This window comes from Geotrypetes seraphini, chromosome 1 (assembly GCF_902459505.1).
Source record: "Geotrypetes seraphini chromosome 1, aGeoSer1.1, whole genome shotgun sequence".
Taxonomy (NCBI): Eukaryota; Metazoa; Chordata; class Amphibia; order Gymnophiona; family Dermophiidae; genus Geotrypetes; species Geotrypetes seraphini.
The window spans coordinates 132,031,102-132,051,613 of NC_047084.1; positions in this window are offsets into that span (position 1 = coordinate 132,031,102).

Here is a 20,512-nt window from a genome sequence, read left to right on the forward strand (position 1 = left end):
AGAAAAGAGATGCAAAGACCATGGGAGGGAGGGAAAGAAGATACCATACCATGGAGTGGAAGAGAGAGATGTCAGGGCATATGGGGGGGGGGAAGCAGGGCCAGATTAAAGGATAGGCCCAGTAGGCACAGGCCTAGGGCCCAAAATGGTCAGGGGGGGGCCCGCCAGTGCTGTGCTTTGGGGCCTTACCCTTGCTGGATTCGCTGGAAGCAGCAGCCTCATCATCATCCCGGGCGCCCCCCAACCTGATCCGACCCTCCTTTACCTCCTTCCCTCATCAGTGACGTGCCAGAGGGAATCATGGCAGGAGAAAGCCCTGAAGCAGCCTGCTTAGAGTAGAGAAGTGCTGTTTAGAGTCTCGTGATGGGAGGGAGGGAGAGATAGGAGGGTCGTGGGGGAGGGGGGAGAGTAGCAGTCTGCCTCGGGTGCTCGGCCTGGTGTCATGAACTTCTTTGGCTAGCAACAGCATTTACAATTCACTGCTGTTGCCAGCTTCAGGCCTTCCTCTCTGCCGGGTCCTGCCTACTTCTGTTTCCATGAAGGCAGAACCTGACAGAGAAGAAGGCCCGAAGCTGGCAACAGCAGTGAATTGTGAATGCTGCTGCCTGAAGAAGTTCATGACGCCAGGCCTTGGGTGACAGAAGGAGGAAAGGAAGAGAGGGGGAGAGACTTGCTGCACCCAACTGGAGGGAGAAAGAAGATGAGGGAGGGAATGAAACGAAATGCCAGGGATTGGAGGGAAGGGAGGGAGGAAGAGATGCCAGGGCATGGAGGGAAGAAGGAAAGTATGCCAGACCAAGGGAAAAGGAAGGGGGAAAGGAAGGTGGATATGTCAGAGCATGGAGGGGGAGGGAGAAATGGAAGAAAAGGAAAGGAGTGAGATGCCAGAGAATCAGGGAAGGGAAGATACCAGACTGTGGGGTGTGAAGGAAAGAAAGGAGAAGAGAGAGATGCAAGAGCATAGGGGACGGGGTGGTGACAGAGAGAGAAAAATGGAGAGGTGGCAGAGCAGAAATCAATCATGTACAAAGGAGAAGAGAAGGGGCACAGGATAGACAGTTTATTGAAGGAGCATAAAAAGAGGGAAGATGCCATATGGAACGGGGAGAGGGCAGACAGTGGATGGAAGGGGCTGATGCTGCATGGAAGACAGCGGACAGATGCTGGCTAGAACGAAGAGTGAAGACGATTAAAGCAGAAACGACAAAAGGTAGAAAAAAAATTTTTTGTTGCTTTACGTAGAATCAAGTAGTATTGTATCTATTGATTAAAGTTTATAAATAGGAAATGGAAATAAGGCAGTTTTTTGGGGACTAAACCCCTTTCCTCAGGTCAGAACAGGATACTGTAACAGCAGGGGTGCCCAAATGGTCGAGCGCGATCGACCAGTAGATCGCAAAGGCAATGTGAGTCGATCACGTTGCCTTGGCAATCTTTTTCTTCCTGCCTCCCTGAGCCAGGCCAGGCGTGTACAAGCGCCGGACTCACAAGACTTCACCTCCGACGTCAATTCTGACATCAGAGAGGAAGTTCTGGGCCAGCCAATCGCTGCCTGGCTGGCCTGGAACTTCTTCTCTGACGTTAGAATTGGCATCAGAGGTGAAGTCTTTGTGAGTCTGGCGCTTGTACATTCCTGGCTTGGCTCGTGGAAGCAGGGAGAAATCAGTATGGTGGCTTAGGGGGCAGGGAAAGAATCGGGGAAGTGGAGAAATTGGCGTGATGGCTTGGGGGGGGGCAGGGGGAGAGAGACAGAAAGAAAAGGGGAGGGGCAGAAAGAAAAAAATATTGGATTTATAGTCAGAAGAAGGAAGTGCAAACAGAGACTCATGAAATCACCAGACAAAAAGGTAGGAAAAATGATTTTATTTTCAGTTTAGTGATCAAAATGTGTCTGTTTTGAGAATTTATATCTGCTATCTATATTTTGCACTATGGTAGGGCAATAGCGTTTTTTAGCGCAGGGAGCCTATGAGCATCGAGAGCAGCGCAGGGCATTCAGTGCATCTCCCTGCTCTAAAAACCGCTATTGCGATTTAGTAAAAAGGGAGGGGGTATATTTGTCTATTTTTGTATAGTTGTTCCTGAGGTGACATTGCATAGAATCGTCTGCCTTGACCTCTTTGAAAACCCGCGGAATATAAATGATAATTAACATTTTCTCTGCGTACAGTGCTTTGTGTTTTTTTAAAATTTTATTGTTGGTAGATCATTTTGACTTGGTCATTTTAAAAGTAGCTCGCAAGCCCAAAAAGTGTGGGCACCCCTGCTGTAGAGCCATTTCTTGTATGACTGGGCTATATTTATCTTTTCTTTTAGTTGTTTAAATTCATGCAGAAATAAATGGCTAGACTGAACCTAATGACTTCATTAACACCTTTCCCTTTTTTAACCTCTATACCATTTGAAAGAGGGCAAATACTTCTTAAATTTAGTAAAAATATTCTGGCACAAGTGTCAAACCTTAAAAAAGGAAGTCATATTGAGCATTGGAAAATAATAATAATGAACTAATAAAAATAGTACACATTTAGGGCTCCTTTTACTAAGTTACGATAGTGGTTTTAGCGTGTGCTTAGCACGCGGAGGAATTGCCACGCGCGCTAGATGCTAATGCCAGCATTGAACTGGCGTTAGTTTTCCCACGTAGCGCAGGGGATTGCACGCGCTAAAAATGCTAGCACACCTTAGTAAAAGAGGGGGTTAATTTTCCTCACCACCAAATTTCCTCATCCCGCCCTACCCGGCTACTTTTTCATGCCACCCGGCTGGAAAAAATTTCTGGGGAGAACACTGTATTGTTCTTCAAAGGTGCAATCTTGCAATGGAGCGTCCATGTTTCTGCTATATGACTAAAGGCTGGGTCTGCACTGTGCATGGACGGAACTGTCCAACAGGCTATATACGAATACATAGAAACATAGAAATAGACAGCAGATAAGGGCCACGGCCCATCCAGTCTGCCCACCCTAATGACCCTCCCCTACCTTTACCCTGTGAATAGATCCCACGTGTCGATCCCATTTTGCCTTAAAATCAGGCACGCTGCTGGCCTCGATCACCTGAAGTGGAAGACTATTCCAGCGATCAACCACCCTTTCAGTAAAAAAGAACTTCCTGGTGTCACCTCGCAGTTTCCCACCCCTGATTTTCCACGGATGCCCTCTTGTTGCCGTGGGACCCTTGAAAAAGAAGATATCTTCCTCTGCCTCGATGCGGCCCGTGAGATACTTGAACGTCTCGATCATGTCTCCCCTCTCTCTGCGCTCCTCGAGCGAGTATAGCTGTAATTTTTTTAACCGTTCTTCGTACGGGAGATCCTTGAGTCCCGAGACCATCCAGGTGGCCATTCTCTGTATGTTGTATTTTGCTAGCTCTTTCCAGTTATTGTGTAATTTAACAATTGCCTTTAATTTTTGATTTGCCCTCATACATGTGCATGGATTGAGAGAAAGCCAACATGGATTTCCAGTGCAATAGGGATGGTATGCTGAATCAAGGGTCTTGCATCCACGAGTCTGCTGCAGGAGATACTGATCACTGTTTTCAGTACCTCCTCCTCACTGTTCTCTGCTGTCCCCAGTCAGTTATTTCTGCAAGCAAGCCTGCAGGAGCAACTTTGTTCTACTAAGTCTTCTTTTTTTGTTTTTCATGTATTTTTGCAGTTTTTCCACAGGATTTTTGTTCCTATTCAGTTCCAGTGACTACCTAGCCTGTGTGAGAGAAGCAGACTTCAGTCTGTAGCTGACAGTTGGATCCTGTGGGGACCTGCTCATCCAGCCTGCTTGAACTGTGGAGCTCAGAGGTTTCCCCTGCTGTTTGCCGACTCCTTGACTTAATCAGGAGTGCTAGCACAGGTGGTATGGGCACCAATTGCATTTCTTTGGAGCGCATACGGTATCGACTGCATTTCCTCCCCTGTAGAGGAAGGGCTTTGGCTCATTAGTTGAGCTGCTGTCTCTGCAACCAGAGGTTGTGAGATCAAATACCGGTGGTGTTCCTTGTGACCTTGGGCAAGTCACTTAATCCTCCAGTACCCACCACTTTGAATGTCAGCTTTGAAATGCCAAAGCGACGAAAAGGCAGTATACGAGTCTCCATTCCCCTTCCCTTCTCTCTTCATGGCATTTGGATTCTGGTCCCTGCGGTTGAGACACAATCCGCCTGTGGCTGGACTAGTAGCTGAAGAGTCAAAAGAGGCAGCTTTCCTGGTGGCAGAGGTCTTCTCTTAATTCCAGCTACCCTGAGAGAAGCTATGTGCAGGCTGCAGCACATCTGCCTAGCCGGGAATTACTCCTCATCATAAGGTCATCTTTATACATGCATTTTAGACAAAGACTAAAAACATACTTGTTCAACAAATTCCTAGTAGATCACTAAATCCTGTGCCCTCTTCACGTGTCTCTCGCACTCCTCAAGATTAAGAAAAAGCTCTAGGTACAGACTCTCTACTCTTACAGCCTTCCCCCCATTACTCCCACTCTTTTGGGTCTCCGTACCTGTACCGAGACTCTACCTCTGTTCACTTCTTGAGTTCTGTATTTCCCTACTTCCATTGTATCCGACGTCGACCTTACTATGGTCCTTTATTTGTACTCCTATGTTACTTGTAATTGTATCTTCACCTCTTATGTATGATATATATATATATATTTCCAGTTAACTCCTGTCAACCGCATTGAACTTCACAGTGTATTGCGTTATACAAATAAAATTTTATGTTATGTCTGGGCTGTGAGTAGGGCTGTCACTGCCCACAGGGCAGTTCGGGAGGGGTATAACATTGTGGTTTTAAAAGTTATATTTTGTTGTAGCCTTGTTCCCCCCACCCTAGATATCCTAAAATTGCTGGATTTTTAGGTCCTCTGGTGGAGTTACAGCTGTTTTTCAGTGGGAAATCCTGGTGGTGGCCATCTTGGATTTTTCCTGATTTTAATTCTAAGTTCTCAATCTTCTTCAAAAGCCTTGTTTTTACCGTAACAGTTGTTATCCAGGGACACTGTTCCTTGTGACACTGGGCAAGTCACTTAACCTCCCCATTTCCCCAGGTACATTAGATAGATTGTTGGACAGACAGGGGAAAATGGTTGAGTATCTGAATAAATTCATGTACTCCCTTGGGAGAATGGCATAGAAAATTGAATGAATGAATAACTGCTATCTTTCCTCTTCTTTAGTCTTCATCTCTTCTTCTTCTGTCCTACTCTTTTTCTTCCTTTGGTATCACTCCATCTGTGTGTTCATCAAGTTGTTTTTTTTGTCAATATCCTGATATTCCCCCCCCCCCCCCCACAGTATGGTTCAATCACAAACACTTTAAGGAAAATATAGATTACTAACCTTTATACCCTCTCCACCTTGGCTCATTTCTCCTTTTCTCTTGTACTTTTATTTAAAAATGTAGAGCCTGCCAATCCAAATAGCTTGTTTTTGGCTTGTAACAATAAAACATAAAACTATAGTTACATTTTAGGCTGTTGAAAAGGCAGGGTTGTTGAGGTTTTTTCCGCATAACCTTGTACTCTCATCAGTTGTGGACACTTGCATTTGCCCGCTCCCTTTTTTTCATCTTGTAAAGCATGCCAAATGCCAGACTTGGCTTACCCTCAAATTTTTCTTCTTACGTTCCTGAATGCAGTCCGCAGAGCATATCTGGCAAAAATCCTGTGCCCTTGCGGACTTCTCCCATTTCAAATTCATGTTGATCTCAATCCAGTGTACAGTTGCACTCACAAAACAAGACTATTCTGTTCATCTGGCAAACTCCCTTGCCTCCAGCTCTAGCTATCTATTTGCCAAACATCCCTCCTCAAAGTGCTTCTACATCCTACCTTTTATTCTCTGCCCAGATTATGGTCTACTGCTTTCATAACGAGGCTCTCAAAATAAATCTTCCATTCTCTACTGGCCATCATCACCTCCTTTTCCCACTCCCCCACTTTATTCCCAATCCCTTCCTGTGGCCCCTCCCATCCTTTCTTCCTTTTTTGAAACAAAGAGAATGAAACTGACCATCTTCTCACCTCCTACAAACTCATTACTGGTTCTCTGGTCAAGTTTATTATAAATTTGATTAATCACTTTTTCAAAATTCTAAGCGATGTACAAAACAGTAAAATTACAAATTTCTGGGGGAAGCAAAACAAACAAATAAGACTAACATGACAAAACATATTAAACAAAAGGAAGAAATGGGGAAAGAAATACAAGTTGTTGATAGTAAATAAGACAAGTAGGGGAAAAAAATAGGAAGGGTGAGAGCGGTGGGCTTCAAATAAGTTGGGAAATAGGATTCACTTGAGGCTCCTAATCTAGCTTTCTAGCTGTCAAATGCATCTTGAGTCTGTCTAGGTTGCGTTCTTCCCTTAAATGAATAGGGAGGGAATTCCATGTTTGGGGGGCTGTGAAAGAAAAGCTGAATCGCCGCCGTGTGTTAATGTTTTTGAGAGAGGGAACAATTAATAAATGTTGGTCATTTGACCTAAGTAATCTTGTTGGAGTGTGGGGAATCAATAATCTATTAATGAAAGTGGGAGTTTTATAAAGAAGAGATTTGAGAGTTAGCAGACTTTTTATATGTTATCCGGTGAGCGACTTGGAGCCAATGCGCTTTCTTAAGGAGGGGTGTCACATGGTCAAATTTCTTAGCTTTCATTATGGTCCCCTTCTCTTGCAGCTTTTCAGCTCTGTTTCCCTTGCAATCATCTCTTCCATCTATAAAATCACTCTAGCTCTTTCCACTGCAGCTATTCCTGCTACTATGTACATTACTTAGTATTTCTATAGAGCTACTGCATAGAAAAATACAGTACTGTACACTCGGTACACATACATATAACAGACAGCTTTGTTGAGCTTACACTTCAAAATGGACAAATAGATTAGAGTTTCATTTATTTGGGAAATGGGTAAAACAATATCAGTAAGGACAAGAAAATAAAAAGTTATGTTTTAAAAGCAGTATCAAAAAGGTGAAGTTTTAACCTAAATTTTAATGAGAAAAATCTGGGGTTGGAGATGGAGAAGGGCACTGACTTGTGGGCCAATGTAGAAAGCCATGTGCAGATGGCTGAGTGAACAATTCTAACTCAAGATTCCCACAAATTTTTACCGCCCAGATCAGGGGTGCCCACACTTTTTGGGCTTGCGAGCTACTTTTAAAATGATCAAGTCAAAATGATTACCAACAATAAAATTTTAAAAGACATAAAGCACACTGTACGCAGAGAAAATTTGAATTATCATTTATATTCCAGAGTTTTTTCAGAGGTCAAGGCGGATGACTTTATGCAATGTCACCTCTAATAACTATACAAAAATAGACAAATAATAATAACTTTATTCTTCTATACCACCATAATCGTGTGACTTCTAGGCGGTTCACATTGAAGAGAGCTGGACAATCAGCGAGTTACAATATGCAGATAGTCAGTGAATTACAGTATGCAGAATCTTAAAATGCAGCGAATTACAATATACAGTTTATTAAGAAATTCAGACTTATACGCAGGAGTGGCATATTAGAAATAATAGAATTGGATTTTGTGTTTGGTATAGTTACTGTTTAGGTGATAAATCTGTCAAATAAGGCAGTTTTTATGACTTTTCTAAAAGCGTCGTAGGTCAGTCTAACTCCATTAATGTAGTTGTCTATCCAGTGTTGTTTGTTTGCTTGGTACATAAAAGTTCTATCCAGAAAGGTTTTGTATTTACAGCCGGTAATGCTTGGGTATGCAAATAGATTGCAGTTTCTGGTTTGTCTTATAGAGCTGTATAGTACGAAGTGAGGTAGCAGGTAGATAGGAGCTAGTCCCCAAACCAGCTTGAAACATGCAAGAGAACTTGAATATTATTTGTGCCTCCACTGGCAGCCAGTGCAGCAGTCTGTAGTAGGGGCTAACATGGTCGCTTTTTTTCAATCCAAATATCAAGCGGACCGCCATGTTCTGAACAATTCTAAGTTTCCTCGCTGTTTTTTTGGGTATACCCATATAAACGATATTGCAATAGTCCAGTGTAGATTGCACTAGTAATCTAAATGATAATAGGTCAAAGTATTTTTTGATGGTCTTTAATTTCCTTTGCTGAATAGGCCGTATAGGTGATTAAAGATTGAAGCTAGGACTGTCTCGGTGCTAAAACCTTTTCTGAATCCTGATTGGTGTTCACTGAGTATGTTAAATTTGGCTAGATAGTTCACTAACTCCAAGTTGACCAATCCTTCGAGTAGCTTGGTAAATAAGGGGATGCTTGCTATGGGTCTGTAGTTGGTTTTCAGGGCTAGTGAGTTTTTTTGATCTTTAGGAATGGGTGTGATCAGTATGTGTCCCATTTCCTCGTGAAATGTTCCTTCAGTGAGAGTGGTTGTTATCCAATTAAATAGATCCTTTTTCAAATCTAGTGTAGCTGTTTTCAAGGTCTTGGAAGGACATTCGTCCAGTAGGCAGTTTGATTTAGTATGTTTATTGAACAGGGTTAGAAATTGGTGCCAGTTTGGAGGTTCAAAATGGTTCCAGAGCATGTCCACTCTGGGTTCTTTTTCGTGTGGTCCAAATTGGAATTCGAAGTTGGTTGAGGGTGAAGGTATGGTCGCTCTTACGTCTAAGATTTTATTGTTGAAAAAAGTGGCAAGGGTTTCTGTCGAGGGTATACATTCATTATCCTTTAGCAGGATTTGGGTAGTGTCTGTTAGTCAGTTTACCAATTTGAACAGTTCTTTGCTATTTATTTTGGGTGTTCCTATTTTTTGTGCGTAGTGTTTTGTTCGTTTTTCTCTAATCAAATTTTTGTAGTTTTTCATTTTTTGTTTCCAGTGTATTTTGTCTTCCTCTTTGTTTGTTTTTTGCCAGATTCTTTCTAGTTTTCTCAGTTTCTGTTTTAGAATTAGTAATTCAGAGTCAAATCATTCATTTAGTTCCCTTTCTTTTTGTATGTTTGGAATGTTGCTATTTGATCTAACACTTCTTTGCTAAACCTTCCCCATCTAGTTGGGAAGTCCTGTATTTCCTCAGTTTTGGGTTGTAGTTCGTAGTGAGCCCAGAATTCTATTGGATTTATAGTTCCTCTTCTGGTGATTGTGGTTGGTTTTGTGTTTTTTCTTTTATATTTTGGTTGGGGTGATTTCTTTTGCCAATATAGATCAAAATTACAGATGCATTTTTCCCAGGCCCCTATGCTATGTTGGATCTTTGGGTCAGGGATTTCTTTTTGCGAAAAGGTAACTATGTCTAGTTGGTGGCCTTTTTTGTGTGTTTTCTCTGGTTTTGGTATTATGAAACAAAGAGTTGTTAAGAAAATGTCAATTTCTATCACGTCTGGTTTTTCCACTTGCTCTAGGTGAACGTTTATGTCGCCCAGTAGTAGGTTATACGCCCCTTTAAGGGTGTTAATAGTGAGGTATTCGAAGAATTCTTCTCTAGTACTAGTCCACTTTTTGAGGGGAATGTAAAATAGTGTCACGGTTAATGCCTCTTCCAGTTGGGTGTTGGTGATCTTGCAAGTTAATATTTCCAGATCTTTTGTGGTTTTTGAGTCTATTTTGCTATAATCAAAGGATTCTTTTAAAATTATCGCTATACCACCCCCTTTTTTCCAGTTTCTAGATAGTGGTATTATTTTGTAACCCTGGGTTAACATTTCTTTCATAATCGTATCGGTGTCTGAAACCATCCATGTTTCAGTCAGAAATAGGAAGTCGGGGTTCGTTTGCACCAGCCAATCGTGCAGTATTTGAGCTTTGTTTCTTACTGAATGATTGTTCAGGTAATATCCCTTGAAATTATCATACTTAGTTGGGGTGGGTGTTCTAAAACATTCTATTTTTTTCAATTTTCTTTCCTTGATCTTGTTTCTATGGAGTTTGAATGAGTTGCGAGCTCTATTTACCACGGGTATTTATAACAGGCCTAGCTTTGAATGTGGGCCAGTTGGTGTGCTCGTCTTTGGTCTGTGCCAAGAAAAATGAATAGGAATTGGTTTGGGATTTTTTTCATCGTTACACCAGCTTCTATAACATTTTAAAATAAAATATCCCCAGTATCAGTAGGTATTTGTTGAAAGTCGCCATTTTTGGCTAATGTTTAAACTGCTTGGGAGGAGAGAAGTAGAATATCGGGTGATAGACAGGGGAAATGGTGCAATAAAATAATATCGGGTGATAAACCAGTGAGTTAGTTCAGCAAAGAAAATCAATGAACAGGTGAATGACAAGCCTTTTACACTCTCTGGGGGCTATTATGTAACTGGTCAATGATTAGTTATATTTTAAAATGTTATACTTATGAGCGGTCTCATTTTTAGCTTGTCAGCCTCTTCAGCTCAGTCGCTTAGTCATTCTGCTCAGTTGCGACGAACGGCTGAGCAACGTTCCCTCCGCTGAAATTTTTAAATCTGTTCCCGGCTGGCCTGGGGGGTTTTTAGCGCAGGGAGCTGCACTGAATGCCCCATGCTGCTCCCTGCGCTAAAAACTGCTATTGCAATTTAGTAAGGGGGACATAGTGCAAAATATAGACAGCAGATATAAATTCTCAAAACGGACACATTTTGATCACTAAATTGAAAATAAAATAATTTTTCCTACCTTTGTTGTCTGTTGATTTCATGACTCTCTGGTTGAACTTTCTTCTTCTGACTGTGCATCCAATATTTCTTCCCTTCTTTCAACCTCCTATATGCTTCCTCTCCTCCAGACCTCATTTCCTCTCCCAACTTTTTCTTCCTCTCTCCCTGCCCCCTTCTTTCTTTCTGTCCCCCTTCCCCCTTTCTTTCTGTTTCCCTTCTTTCTGCCTCCCTGACCCCCCTTGTCCCCTTTCTGTCTCCCTGTGCCCCTCTCTTTCTTTGTCTTCCTATCCCCCTTTTCTTTCTTTGTCTCCCTGTCCCCCCTTTCTTTCTGTCTTTCTCTTTCCAAGCCCCCTTTCTTTCTATTTCTGTCTCCCTATTCCCTCTTTCTTTCTGTTTATTTCTCCCTGCCCCCTTTCTTTCTGTCTCCCTATCCACCATTTCTTTCTGTCTCTCTCTCTCCATGCCCCCTTGTCTCCCTTTCTTTCTATCTCCCTGTCCCCTCCCAAGCGACCACCACCGAGTTCTGAGCTCTCCTTGTTTCCCGTCGCGGTAAACAGAACACAGAAGAGCCAGGCCAACCAGCCTTCCACCCCGATGTCAATTCTGACGTAGGAGAGGATTCCAGGCCATGTAGGCAGCGATTGGCTGGCCTGGAACTTTTGACATGGGACATATTTAGTCAAACCAACTTTAAGGTAGTTGGCCCAGATCCCCCACAAAAGTTTGATAACTAGAGACAATGCCTTGAATTTTTCTGGAGACATAATCAGCAGCCAACACAAATCATGCAGCATTACCCAAATGCTACAACCATGACCACAGCCTATGAAGAGTTTGGCTGCTGAGTTTAGTAACATCTGGAGACTATTTGTCAATTTCTTCAGCGATATTGAGTGCAAACTATTATGACAGTCCAAACAAGCCATGATTGAATTAATAGCAAATCTCTTTAGGTCAAAATATAGGTAGAGATGCCTCAGCTGTTTATGATGAAGAAACAACCCCCCCCCCCCAAAAAAAAAAAAAAATCTATTTGGATTTTCTATAACCAGTCATAACAGGCTCAGAAGACTGAGCAGAGTCAATAAGAAGTGCAAGACTGCACCCACTCTTGTTCAGTAGAATCACAGTGAAGCGGCGTTCAATTAAGCGGCACTCTCAATCAACTGACAAAAAAAAGATTCCCAACATCCAAACTAGAGAATGACACGATGACAAAATTTGTCACCATTCCTGTCCCTATGAATAACTATGGGAAACCATCTCCATGTCATTCTTTAAGGAGAGAGGGAAGAATCGGAGTATGAATGGGCATAACCACTGACCCTCAAGCCTTGCATTGACGAATGTTGGTGTAGAAGGACTGAGGTTGAGAGAGACACTAAAGAAGTACATGGGATAGTTTCCAGTCACTGACCCTCAAGCCTTGCATTGAAGAATGCCGGTGTAGAAGGACTGAGATTGAGAGAGACATTAAAGAAGGACACAGGATGGTTTCCAGCCACTGACCCTCAAGCCTTGCATTGAAGAATGCCAGTGTAGAAGGATTGAGGTTGATAAAGACACTAAATAATGACACGGGATGGTTTCCAGCCACTGACCCTCAAGGATATCCCGTACGAGGAACAGCTGGATAAGTTGCAGCTGTACTCACTCGAGGAACGCAGAGAGAGGGGTGACATGATCGAGACATTCAAGTATCTCACGGGCCGCATCGAGGTGGAAGAAGATATCTTCTTTTTCAAGGGTCCCGCAGCAACAAGGGGGCATCCGTGGAAAATCAGGGGCGGGAAACTGCACAGGGACACCAGGAAATTCTTTTTCACTGAAAGGGTGGTTGATCGCTGGAATAGTCTTCCACTTCAGGTTATTGAGGCGAGCAGCGTGCCTGATTTTAAGGCCAAATGGGATAGACACGTGGGCTCTATTCACAGAGAAAGGTAGGGGAGGGTCATTGGGGTGGGCAGACTTGATGGGCCGTGGCCCTTATCTGCCATCTATTTCTGTTTCTATGATGAATGCTGGCGTAGAAGGACTGAGGTTGGGAGAGACACTAAAGAAGGACCCAGAAAGGTTTCCCACGGTTATTCATGGGGACAGGGACAGTAATGAATTTTGTCACAGTGTCATTCTCTACCAAACAACTTCCTCCTTCCAGCCCCCAAAGCAGCAGGCAGCCACAAATCTACCTCCCTCTCTCCATCCCCAAAGCAGTAGCTGTCCTGACCACCACCACTCCCTTCCCTCAGCCCTGAGGCAGCAGCGGCAGCCAATCCTGACACTTCCCCTCCCTCCCTTGGCCCCAAAACAGCAGTGGCAGCTGATCCTGATACTCCCCTCCCATGGCCCCGAAGCAGCTGATCCTGACAACCCCCTCCCTCCCTTACCAAGTCAGTGGTGGCAACCAATGAACAGAAGAGGCGCCAGCTGCGGCTAGCTTTTTTTTCTGCCATGGCAGAGGAAAGCCCTGCCAGGGCTGGCCAGAAGCAGCCTGTTTACGGTGCTGCTTCTGTTCACCAGCTGCTGCTACTTCCCCGGTAAAGGAGGGGAGAGTTGATGCTGCTTTAGAGCCAAGGGAAGGGGGGGGAGGGGAGTTGTCAGGAATGGCTGCCACTGCCGCTGCTGCTTCAGGGCCGAGGGAAGGAAGGGGAGTTGTCAGAACCAGCTCTGCTGCTTAGGGAGCCAGAGGGAAGGGTGTTGTCAGGAACGACTGCCTGCTGCTACAGTATTTTTTTTTTTTTAATACAGTAACTCAAGCAATCAGTAAAACAGTTAACGGGCATCCACCAATCCTGGATAGCTGAGTCTACTGTATTTGCAGAAAAGGATGTATATACTAAGGTAATTACCAATATCACTTTGGATTTATTATTTTTACAATTCGATCTTAGTAGACCATAGGCTACTGCTACAATGTTTAGATTCTAAAGGTATTGTCAATGGTTTTGTGATTTTTCTGTGTTCGCGCTCCTATCTAACGGAGTTTTCTAACTTACATGGAGTAATTTGTGTGGAGTTCCACCAGGATCACCCCTTTCTTTATTGGAAAATCGATTGTCTAGACTTGGGACTCAAACTTTTTATAGTTATGCAGACAATATTACAGCTGTATTATCTGTTACATCTTTGCAGTCAAAATATTGCACTCCAGTTTCCCAGATAAAATGAACGGTGGAAGAATGAATGAGAGATTCTAAATTAAAGCCTAATTCAGAAAAAAAAACCTTAGTAGTCCTTTTACTAAAGTGCGGTAGCCGATTTAGCATGTGCTAAAAATTAGCATGCGCTAATGCATCCATAGGATATAATGGAAGCGTTAGCGTTTAGCGTGGCACGCCTTAGTAAAAGGACCCCTAAGTTTTTCTTTGCCACCAACTAGACGCACAGAGGATAGTTTGAATTTGAAGATATAATTTATTTATTTAAAAAATTATATACCGTATATTACCTATATGGTTTACAAAGATTACAATCATAACAGGTTAAGCACCACATACAGGCACAATTGCAAACAGCTCTCATAAAAAAAGAAAAGAACTAACACAGGAATGCGCTAACTAGCAATTGAGTTTTCAGCATTTTCTTGAAATTCATTCTCCCAGCACAGTATCGCAAAATTCCAGGCAACTCATTCCAAAGCTTGGCACCTGCCACAGACGGCATCGCTGTACCAATCCTAACAAAATATATGCTATACAATCTTCTATAAAATGTTTAGGAGTACAGCTAGACTGAAACTTGACAATGGGTGCACATTGGAGGGGGAGGGTAGAAATCCGAGGGAACCATATTTGCTGGGAGGTGAGAGGCTGATAAGCACAGATGGAGAGAGGGACCTTGGGGTGATTGTGTCTGAGGATCTAAGGGCATCTAAACAGTGTGATAAGGAGGTGGCTGTAGCCAGAAGGATGCTGGGCTGTGTAGAAAGAGGAGTAACCAGCAGAAGAAGGGAGGTGTTGATGCCCCTGTATAGGTCATTGGTGAGGCCGCACTTGGAGTATTGTTCACTTTTGAAGGATATAAAAAGACTTGAAGCGGTCCAGAGGAAGGTGATGAAAATGGTAAGGGGTTTGAACCAAAAGAAGTATGAGAAGAAACTGGAAGACCTAAATATGTATACTCTGGAGGAAAGGAGGGACAGGGGAGATAGGATACAGACGTTTAAATACAATGGTACCTTGGATTACAAGCATAATCCGTTCCAGGAGCATGCTCATAATCCAAAATGCTCATTTATTAAAGCGAGTTTCCCCCACGAGAACCGGCATTGCTCCCCCCAAAGGACCCCCTGTGATCCGCCACCCTCCCCCCCGTGATGCAGCACCTCCCTGCTGCAATCCGGCACCCCCCTGTCGCTTCATACCATCATCTGGGCACCGACAGATGCTCAAGGCCCAGCAGAAGAGGAGGCTGATCTTCGGGCACCGACACCAAGCACAGGACATGCCGGTGCTGGTGCCCAGATGACGGTATGAAGCGGCAGGGGGGGTGCCCAATCGAGTCAGGGGGTGCCGTATCGCGTCGGGGAGGTACCGGATTGTGGAGGAAGGGTGCCGGATCGCAGGGGGCAGGGTGCCGGATCACGGGGGGGGGACGCTCGTAAATCGAGCCACGCTCGGTTTCCGAAGCGCCAATTTTGCAAATGTTTTGCTCGTCTTGCAAAACACTCATAAATCGAGGTACCACTGTACTTGAAAAGTAGTAATATAGAACCAAACCTTTTCCAGAGAAGGTAAAATGGTAAAACTAGAGGGCATAATTTGATGTTACGGGGAGGAAGACTTAGGAGCAATGTTAGGAAATTCTTCACGGAAAAGGTGGTAGATGCCTGGAATTCCCTTCCGAGAGATGTGGTGGAGAGGAATTCAAAAAAGCGTGGGATAAAAATAGAGGGTCTCTAATTAGAAAATGAAGGATGTAAAGTAAAGAACTAAGGCCGGTATTGGACAGACCTGCACGGTCTGTGTCCCATATATGGTGATTCGGTGTAGGGTGGTCGGGTGGGCATCAATGGGAACTCCACTAATATGGAACAGGAGGATGTTACTGGCCAGACTTTACGGTAGATGTTCTGCAAACAACGGGATGGTTGGAGTGAACTTGGATGGCAACTTCAGCATTTGGAACCACTTTACAGTCTACGGTCCAGAAATATCAAAGAAGAGACAAGTTCATCTAATCATGTATTTTACAATGGGTATAACTTATGGGCAGACTGGATGGACCGTTCAGGTCTTTCTCTGCCGTCATTTACTATGTTGCTATGTAAGTAGATGCTGTGACCTGGAAAAACTTTTATGTGCTTTGGCAGTTCTGTATTTAGATCTTATTCTGATAGTTATCCTTTCAGATTCTAGCACAGTTGTTAATATTGTCTGTTTTGGATTACTGTAATATTGTTTATTTGGAAGGCTGTTATAAACATCTTTGTAGATTATGTGTACGGTAATCTAAAACACAGCAGTATGTTTGACTTTTCATCTGTGTAAGTACGACCATGTAACCTTTTGCTATCCCAATTTGCACTGGCTCCCATTAGATGCTAGGGTCATTTTTAAATTTGGTTGCTTATGTTATAAGGTTCTTCATGGTTTAGCTTGATCTTTTTTCTTACAACCTTTCCCAGCATCCTTTGTGCTTATTTTGTGTTTCCCTTGGTTAAGAACCGTACACATAATACAGTAAATAATTAGAGCGAACACTTCCTATTTACATTATAGAAATCTGTTGAAAACTTATCTGTATAGAAATTACGGTGGTGTTTCATCCTTTTCAAATTATTTGACACGTAAACTGCTTTGACATGCTCTGCATATAAAGTGATATATTAAGCCTAAATAAACGATAAATGATCATAAGCATTAGTTTTAATGATGACCACCGGCCTCAGGGAGCACTCCCTCCAATGTCAACTGCTGCTGCAGGAACCTTTGAGCTGCATGCGCATTGATGACTGTATCATTCCTCCCTCCCCCCCCAAAAGACACAGACTTCCTTTATCCCAGGACAAGCAGGCAGCATATTCTTGACTGATGGGTGACGGCACCGACGGAGCCCCGGTACGGACAATTTTAGAGTGATTGCACTCTAAGAACTTTGAAAGTTCTAGTAGGCCGCACCGCGCACGTGCGAGTGCCTTCCCGCCCGACAGAGGCGCGCGGTCCCCAGTTTCTTAGTTTCCGCGGAGCTAAGAAGACGCGTGTTCCAACTACTGTTGGAAAATTTTTTCAAATTTTTCTTGCCTTCCCGCTTGCGCGTTATTTTCTTGTTGTGATTTATTCACCTTATCGTTTCTTTCTTTTATTTAAAAAAAAAAAGTCCAATTTTTTCGACTTTTTTCCGGTCAGTCCTGGCGGGGCCTTTTGGCACCATCGAAGCCTCGGGCTTCGATTTTGCTACGGCCGTTTTTCCCTTCATGCCCCCTTCACCGGGTTTTAAGAAGTGTCAGCAGTGTTCACGTCCTATTTCCCTTTCCGACCCGCACAAGTGTTGCCTTCAGTGTCTGGGTCCGGACCATAGGGCAGAAACGTGCACCCGCTGCGCAGTTCTCTCCAAAAGAGAACTCTAAAGAATCGCCAAATTCAACAGCAAATTCTTTTCGGTGCCGCCATGGAAGTTCCCCCGGCATCGACACAGTCATCTTCCTCCAAATCGGCACCGGTGACTTCGACACCGCAAGAGCCATCCTCGGTGTCGCACCCTGTAGGTAAGCCAGCTAAGAAGCCATCCCCTACTGTCCTTAGCCCGCCAGTTGAACAAGCAGTGAGCCAAGTCCTGCAGACTGTGCGCCAGCCTCGCAAACGCTCCGCTCCTATTGAAGTCACTGCCTCTTCATCGGCATCGACTTCGCCTGAGTGTCGAGCTGCACCGCAGGTACCGAGCAAGAAAAAAGCGGTACCGGTGCCATCGGGACCGTCTCTGGATGAGAGAATAGCATCCATCCTTCAGGTCCAGCTTAAGGAGCAGTTACAACACTTGCTCCCGGCTCTGCTGACTCTGAGCCTTCCAGTGTCGGTACCTACTGAGCATTCGGTGCCGATCGTCGAACAGCCTGTTTTGTCAGCATCGACGTTGTCGGCACCGCAAAAATCTGTTTCTATGCCTGTTCTCTCGGCGGAACCGAAGTCTCTTCGACGCACTGCTTACTCGATTTCGGAGCCGGTGCCGTTCTCTGACACCCGTACTGCTGTACAGTCACCCGGTACAGTGTCCATGAGGTCTGGTAAATCGGTAAGTAAAACCAAGCATACCGAACCTTCTACCCCACTTTCTCAGGGCCGTCTGTCATCGGTACGGGACCCTGATTTGTGGGATGATTCTGATGACCCCCTCGGTACCGAGGCAGATTATTCCTCGGAGGAGGATGTTACATCGGTGCAGGATCCTGCTGGTAAGCCAGAGCACTCGTCCTTCACCAAGTTTCTTAAGGAGATGTCGGACACCCTTTCCATCCCTCTAGAGTCTGACTCTAAAAAATCCAAAGCATTTCTTGATGCTTTGGATTTTGACCAGCCTCCGAAAGAATTTTTAAAGTTACCCCTCCATGACATCTTGAGGGAAACTTTTTACAAAAATTTAGAAACTCCTCTCACCGTTCCAGGAGCCCCTAGGAAGCTGGAATCGCTTTACAAGGTGATTCCTATTCCAGGGTTTGACAAACCCCAGCTGCCCCACGAATCTCTGCTGGTGAAGTCCACCCTCAAAAAATCGGCAGGCTCTAGTGTATATGCCTCTATCCCTCCTGGCAGAGAGGGCAAGGCCATGGATAAATTTGGTAAAAGACTTTACCAAAATGCAATGCTGGCCAACCGTTCAGGTAATTATGCGTTTCACTTCTCTTTTTACCTGAAACATTTGATTCAGCAAGTCTCTTCTTTTCAAAATTATCTTCCTGACCGTAAGCTTCCTGCATTCCAACAATGCACTTCCAGTCTCCTACAACTCAGGAAGTTCATGGTCCGGTCCATCTATGATACTTTTGAACTCACATCCCGAGCCACGGCTATGTCTGTAGCGATGAGACGATTGGCATGGCTCCGAGTCTCCGACCTTGATGTGAACCACCAGGACCGCCTTGCCAATGCTCCCTGCCTGGGTGATGAGCTCTTTGGAGAATCTATGGATACCACCACTCAAAAGCTCTCTGCCCATGAGACGAGGTGGGATACTTTGCTGAAAAATAAAAAGAAGCCTCCTCCTCCTCGTCCATTTAGACAGCAGCCATCATATCAGAGGCGGTTTTCTGCTCGGCCAGTTCAGCCTCAACCTCCACAACCTCGGAGGCAGCGGCAACAGCACCAACAAGCACTTCAGCAACAGCCGCCTACCATAAAGCCTGTCACTCAGACTAAGCCGACTCAGCCCTTTTGACTCCCTTCTCCTGGGAATTGCCAGTCTCCCTCCCTCCTGTCCTCTTCCACAGCCCATAGGAGGTCGATTAACCATTTTTCACTCTCGATGGGAGGTAATCACCACCGACCAGTGGGTGCTCTCGATCATAGCCCATGGCTACTCCCTCAATTTTCAGACTCCCCCGCCGTTAGGCCTGCCAAAAGAGTCTGCTTCCAACAAGTCTCAGTCCCTCCTTCTCGCTCAAGAGGTTCAATCCCTCCTTCTTCTCAATGCCATCGAAGAAGTTCCTCAAGATCAGCGAGGTCAGGGTTTTTACTCCCGGTACTTTCTAGTTCCCAAAAAGACCGGAGACCTCAGACCCATCTTAGATCTCAGAGATCTCAACAAATGTTTGGTCAAGGAGAAGTTCAAAATGCTCTCTCTTGCCACCCTCTACCCTCTTCTCGCTCAGGGCGACTGGCTATGCTCCCTCGATCTCAAAGAGGCTTACACACATATTCCTATCCATCTGACATCCAGGCAATATCTGCGCTTTCTCATCAATCAACATCATTATCAATACAAAGTGCTACCCTTCGGCCTAGCCTCCTCTCCCAGGGTATTCACCAAATGTCTGATTGTGGTAGCGGCCTATCTCCGCTCTCACAACTTTCAAGTCTTCCCTTATCTGGACGACTGGTTGATCAAAGCTCATTCCCCTCAGGCGGTTCTGCTTGCCACCAATCAGACCATTCACTTCCTTCGACTATTAGGGTTCGAAATCAATCTACCCAAGTCTCACCTCATTCCGACCCAGCGACTTCAATTTATTGGAGCCGTTCTGGACACTGTTCTGATGAGGGCGTTTCTTCCATCCAACCGCCTTCACGCCATCCTCCATCTCTGTCAGCAGGTGTTTCAACAGATTACCATTTCTGCGAATCACATGATGGTGCTATTAGGGCACATGGCTTCGACAGTACATGTCACACCCTTCGCACGTCTCCACCTGCGTACTCCTCAATGGACCTTAGCAAACCAATGGTCCCAAGCGACGGATCCTTGTTCACAACACATATCTGTGACCTCGTCTCTTCGACAGTCGCTTCTTTGGTGGTTGACATCTTCAAATCTATCCAGAGGTCTGCTGTTCCATCTACCTCCTCATCAACTAGTCATCACCACAGATTCCTCCCCCTATGCCTGGGGAGCTCACTTGAATGAATTCCAAACTCAGGGATTTTGGACTGCCCAGGAAAAGAAACACCACATCAATTTCCTGGAACTCCGAGCGATGTTCTATGCCCTCAAGGCGTTTCAACATCTTCTCTTTCCTCAAGTACTACTCATTTGCACAGACAATCAAGTTGCAATGTACTACATCAACAAACAGGGAGGAACAGGCTCTCGCCTGTTGTGTCAGGAAGCACAACGGATTTGGTCTTGGGCGACAGCTCGTCACTTATTCCTGAAGGCTGTCTACATTCAAGGGGAACAGAATTCCTTAGCGGACAATCTCAGCAGAATTCTCCAACCTCACGAATGGACTCTCGATCCCTCGACTCTTCAGTCCATTTTCGCTCAACGGGGCACTCCTCAAGTGGACCTTTTTGCAGCTCCCCAC